This window comes from Lissotriton vulgaris, chromosome 6 (genome assembly GCF_964263255.1).
Source record: "Lissotriton vulgaris chromosome 6, aLisVul1.2, whole genome shotgun sequence".
Classification (NCBI taxonomy): domain Eukaryota; kingdom Metazoa; phylum Chordata; class Amphibia; order Caudata; family Salamandridae; genus Lissotriton; species Lissotriton vulgaris.
This window is the reverse complement of record NC_141694.1, coordinates 1,869,082,864-1,869,088,478: the sequence shown is the minus strand read 5'-3', so window position 1 is coordinate 1,869,088,478 and position 5,615 is coordinate 1,869,082,864.

Here is a 5,615-nt window from a genome sequence, read left to right as displayed (position 1 = left end):
TGACAAAATACTGCGGGCAATACAAAACTACAAGATTGATACTGTTATGTTGGAATAGTCCCTGTAATGTACTCACCACAAGATCATCAAAGAGAGGTTGAGGACAGGAAATCAGCTAATATTACGATGATCCCCACATTGAAAAATCTGCAAACACACCTGCTGAAGATGCCAAGGGGCGCATGTGACACAATAATGCTTGGTTTGTGGGCATCCCTGAAAAAGCTCAGGGTCAAACATAGCACTGTTTCCTGAGCAATGGCTGATTAAACTGTCCTGGCTGGTAAAGCCCCTAAAGTCTTCTCTATTGAGAGGGCCCAGCAGCTGCAGAGGAGGTCCTGGCCACCTGGAGCAGTCCCTTGCCCTATGGTTGCACCTCTACTCAATTACTGAGATTGATATTTAATACTGCAACATTCAGATCTAAGGGACCATGGTGCTATGAGGGGTTCATGATAACTGCCTACCTTGATTACCCAGCTGAGGTGCAGCAGTGGTGCAGTTCCTTAGTGGGGCCAGTTGGACTTGAAATATGCTCCTCTCTTTCCCACTAAATTGCGAGTGATTGAGGGAGACACATCGCATTTCTTCAAAACACCCAAGGAGGCCTAGAACTGGATATGAACAAAAAGAGGAACGATTCATGCAAATGGCGAATCCCTTACAGTACAGAGCTAGAATATCGATGTATAAATATAGATATACATAAATATTGAGGTAAAAATATCGTGTGTCATTAGTATTGATTGTCAGGTAAGTAATATCGATTACAAAAATATCGAAGTGTTAAATATAGTTTACAAACATATAGTATTTTAATATTTTGTATGAGAATTGTTTGTATATTTATTATATGTGTTAACATTTTAGTGGTTAATATTTTTTGTTTAAATACAATTTTGCGTATTTAGTCCTGTAGCGGGTTGTGGGTTTACAGGGGAATAGGGTGGGAAGAAATGTAATTATATAGATTTTATTTATTATTTATGGTAGTCAATACATAATTTTAAATCAAATTATGCGTTTTTAGTTCCGTAGCGGGGTGGGGGGTTGTAGGCGAATAGGGTGGGAAGTAATTCTAATATATCAAATGTATTGAATGATTTATAACTATTCATAACGGTATAATTGTGATGTGATTGAGTTAAATGTGTACAGTAATTAATTAATTAATAATTGTATGCTAATTAGATCTAAACACAAAGTGACATTCTGGCTAAACAGGAAGAGGCTGCTTCCTAGAGGCATGAATGGAGATGTCCTGCTTGTCAGAAGGGTCAATTGGGTAGGTAGAAGGCAAAAGGACATACCCGGGGATGCAATTATTGTAAATTTTAGGGACAGGCATGTAGTGAAACTAATTTGTAATGAACAATACCACAGGGACCATAGGGATAGGGGTCCAATTGGTGTACAAGACCTCACCTATTTCTATAACCGGGAGGTTATGTTTCCACTGACCCGTCATTCTAGGATGCAAGAAGAGATGATGGGTGGCTTTAACACCAACTTTTCTCTAGCGACTAAAAACCGCTTTACTGGTCTATATGGGCTAGAGGAGGTTGATTTACTGATTAGACATGAAGGTAGGATCTTAGTTGACACAAGGTTACATTCACAAAGGGGATGGGCGATAAAACACGATCTATCCTTCAAAATTCTAATCCGACCAAGCTTGACAAGTCAGGAAATACTAATCCCTTAACAGCTATGACCCAAGGTATTTTAATTATGGAATACAACACACTGGGCAGTAAGGTTTATGTTGAGGCTAAGTTAATCTCTTGGAACATAGCATGTTTGAGGAAAAATCTGAGCGACCCCGCATGGCATGATTATATTGAGAGTGAGGATATTATTCTGTTCCAAGAAACATGGGGGGTGGAAAACCATTTTAAGATAGGTTACAAGTCTTTCCATATACCCGCAACTAATTTAAATAAAGGAAGACCTTCGGTTGGCTTGATAATTTGGGTAAAGATCACACTGGGAATTGACTTTAAACTAATAGATTGCGATGGTTTTGATATCATGGCTCTAAAATTCAAAGATGTTAAGGGCGGGGAGGTCTGTATTTTTAATCTTTATAACAGACCCTTATCACCCAACAAGGAGTCAGAAACAATAGCCCAGTTAGACAATATTATTTCTAGCTTAAGCCAAAAAACCATGTTGATCATAGGAGGTGACTTCAATAGGTAGTTTGAACCCATAACAGGCTTAGGAAACACCTTTGAGTTGGAAGACATAATATCCCTGGCATCGAGGCCAGCCCAACAGTAGCTTGCACAAGAGGGGCCTTACAATTATTAAGAAGGACAGTGGAACACGGCCTGTGCCCCTGTAACGGACACTTACTGCCAGATTGCCCGAGCAAACCCATTTTTGGATGGGGAAGCTGTACTAGTTATTTAGATTACATAATGGTTTCAATTAGTCTATGGCCAATAACCCTAGATCTGGTGGTTGAGGTGTTGCGTGCTAATCTAGGACCCTGATCGATACTGTGACCTTATGCCCCTATTCGGCTATAAATCCATTTATTCCCTATATTGGCATAACCGTTCAAGTGCAATATTCAGAAACTCATTTCTGGCCTCACACGAACAGAGCCACATTCCAGAATAGCTTTCTCTGCCACTTCCTTTGCAACCAATTAGTGCAATGACATAGCAGAAGTTACTATCTGAGATTCCTAGATTAACACTCCGAGTCCTTCGACAAGATAAAAACTCAGCAAACCTCGAAATCCCCGCATGCTGGGTTTTGATTAGTAATAGATTTCTAATGAGCACTGATAGACGATCACTTCCTAGTGACATCTTTATTGACGTCTTATGTCCAAAAACGTACGTCAAACAAGGCACCTTTCAGGTATAAATATTACCAACGTTGCCTTAAGCAAACGCTGTCTCGTTGCTGTGCTGAAGCTATCAATGCCATCGCTGTTCGCTGCTGTCTGAAGCTGATGCTGCCAGCTATCTCGCTGCTGCTGAAGAAGCTGTCATGCTGATGACACCATAGCTGCTATCGCTACTGCTATCGCTGCTAACTAGCGAACGATGGTGTGGTGAACTTAGGAGCTGAACAGCCGTCCCCTGCAAAGAGCCCAGCAGATGCAAGCTACCCGCGGACGCTGCCCCTCCTCCTCCTCCTCGACGCGCTGAAGAAAAGACGCTGTCTTTCTCCTGCAGAGAAATCCAGCTCCGGCGTTTCTAGTCTACCCTTGCGGGTGACTGGGATATCGAGCCCTGAGGGAGATACCAGACCTCCATCATTCTATTCCAGAGGTATGGTGTTGACTAAACCCTTAGAGAGAATTCTTGAAGCAAACCTTGGCAAAACCAACTTAAACTAAAGCTACTTACTTACTCCCCTCCCAAGTATTAGGCTTAGGTCAGGTACACTGGGGTAGGCATAGTTAGAAGCACCAGTTGAGTATTTTAGCCTAATGTATATATGAATGTATATATGTTTTATTCCTTTTAAACCATTGTATAGCTAAGAAATCATATCAATGCTTTTACAGTATTATTTCGCAATACTTATCTTACTGTACGTACTTTTTATAATAACAAGTCTTGCAATTGTGGCAATTCATTTCTCTTGTATGAGAAGAAAGACTGTTCAATAAATGTTACCTTTTATTGACAACGCCCGTCTCTCTATTCTCTACATATTGTGAAAGTAAACTGCACTACCTGACTGAGTAAAATAACTGTCTATTGTTTCACACGACCCTAGAGATTGACTCTTGATATGAGGAGCAAAGTTGTCATGTTGCACGGTTGTTGGAAAACTGAATCCCTTCTTGTCGGTACCACGGAAGCTGATCACTTCCTATTTCAGTCAAGAAAGTTTCCAGTGACCTCTGAGCTAGTTGGTAACAAACCCAATTAAGTTTAGCATAGTCAGTGGAGGCCTGGAAGATCCGCACTTCTACGTCGATACTACTGTTTATGTTATTCCAATGCGCAGGGCCTATTGGGAAAATAGGAACTACACTACATGGCGCCCAAATGTTTGGTAAGGCGATAAACTAACGCAAGACGTTAGAGTAACTCAGTCGTGCATTTTTCACACAGACCCCTTTCTCCCGTAAATACTCCAATAGACGTCTGGAGTGGGTGAAAGGTTAAAATCCGCCCGAACTTAGTAGGAAGAGATTCCTATGTAAAGCTCTGGTTTATTCAACGTTGAAGGATACAGTGTTCCAAAATATTGTACCTAATCTTTGTCTCCGTGGAGACCTACTCTGCAAACCTTGCATTTATACAATGCCAGGAGAAAACGGAACCACTGGGGCCGCAGCAGATGCGACTCAGCAGGGTCCCGATGACACTGACCCGGATGCAATTATCATCCCGGCACATTTAAGAAAGTCTATAACGTTAAAACTTATAGAAAACGGACTGACACCACAAGGGGGTACAGTAATTTTCGTGATAGAGGCCCACGAATATCGGCAGACAGAGGTATTCTAATCATGGATAAACTTTCCAGCGGCAAACGCTAGAACAAAAGAGTTTCACTATTACAAAATAGAGAAACCACCGGATGAGTACGCTCCTTTCGAGGAGACTGAAATCCCACTAAAATTCCAAGAGCACCTGCTCTGGTTTAATGGCGCCCTAAAACATAATGATCATATTACCAGGCTCGGTCCACTAGGTAGACCAGGAGCAACGTGGCCGGTTCTAGCCAGCTACACACCACATCCGGACATTGCAAAAATGTCTAGAGAAGAGCTGTTAGTACAGCTAAAAACATTAATAAAAATACATAGGCAATTAGTCCAATATGTAATGCGGACTGCAACAGTTCAACCAGCTGTTAATGTACCACAGCTGACCCCTCATCAGGGGAACACTAATAAAATTACACCACAGAACATACAGTCATGTCTTGGTAAAACACCCGTAAAACGGGAACAAATTCCTTTCTGGTTAGCACAAAAAATCACTCAAATAGAGGCAGTATTTCCGGATACTACCCCTATTGAGAAACACAGAATCTTGACCATCTGCCTTCCTATGGGAATCGCACCACACGTAGAGGACTGCGACACTTGGGGTACAGTCTTTGCTTCCATTTACACAAAAACACATGGTGTTCCGTCTATGGCGGTAATACCGGATGTGCTAAAACAGATTCAGAATGAATACGGTCCAGAGCCCGCTTTAAATCTTGGTATGAAATTACTGAAATACTTCAAGCAGGTCTTGGCTATATTATTAGCCAACATAAAGGAAGAAGCAGCATCTGTGGCGATCCGCCAGAAGTTGAAGGAAACAGATATAACAGATCAGCCAGTTGAGCTTGCCAGAATCATAGAAAAATGCTATGAAGAATTAGATAGAGACAGCTTGGGTGGGAAACCAGTAAAGCCCCAACGGCTCGAAAATCCTGAAAAATTATTTATTAAAAATAACTTAAACACTCCTAAAAAGAGCTGGGATGGAAATAAACAATCCACTCCCAAGGAAAAAGTTTTCCAGTCCAGAGGAAGAACTCCGACTCAAGAACACCAGTCTCCCCAGAGGGAGCCCTCTGAGAAAAGATATAACCTTAGAAATAGGGATAATTTGATAAAGCCTGATAGATATCAAAGTATT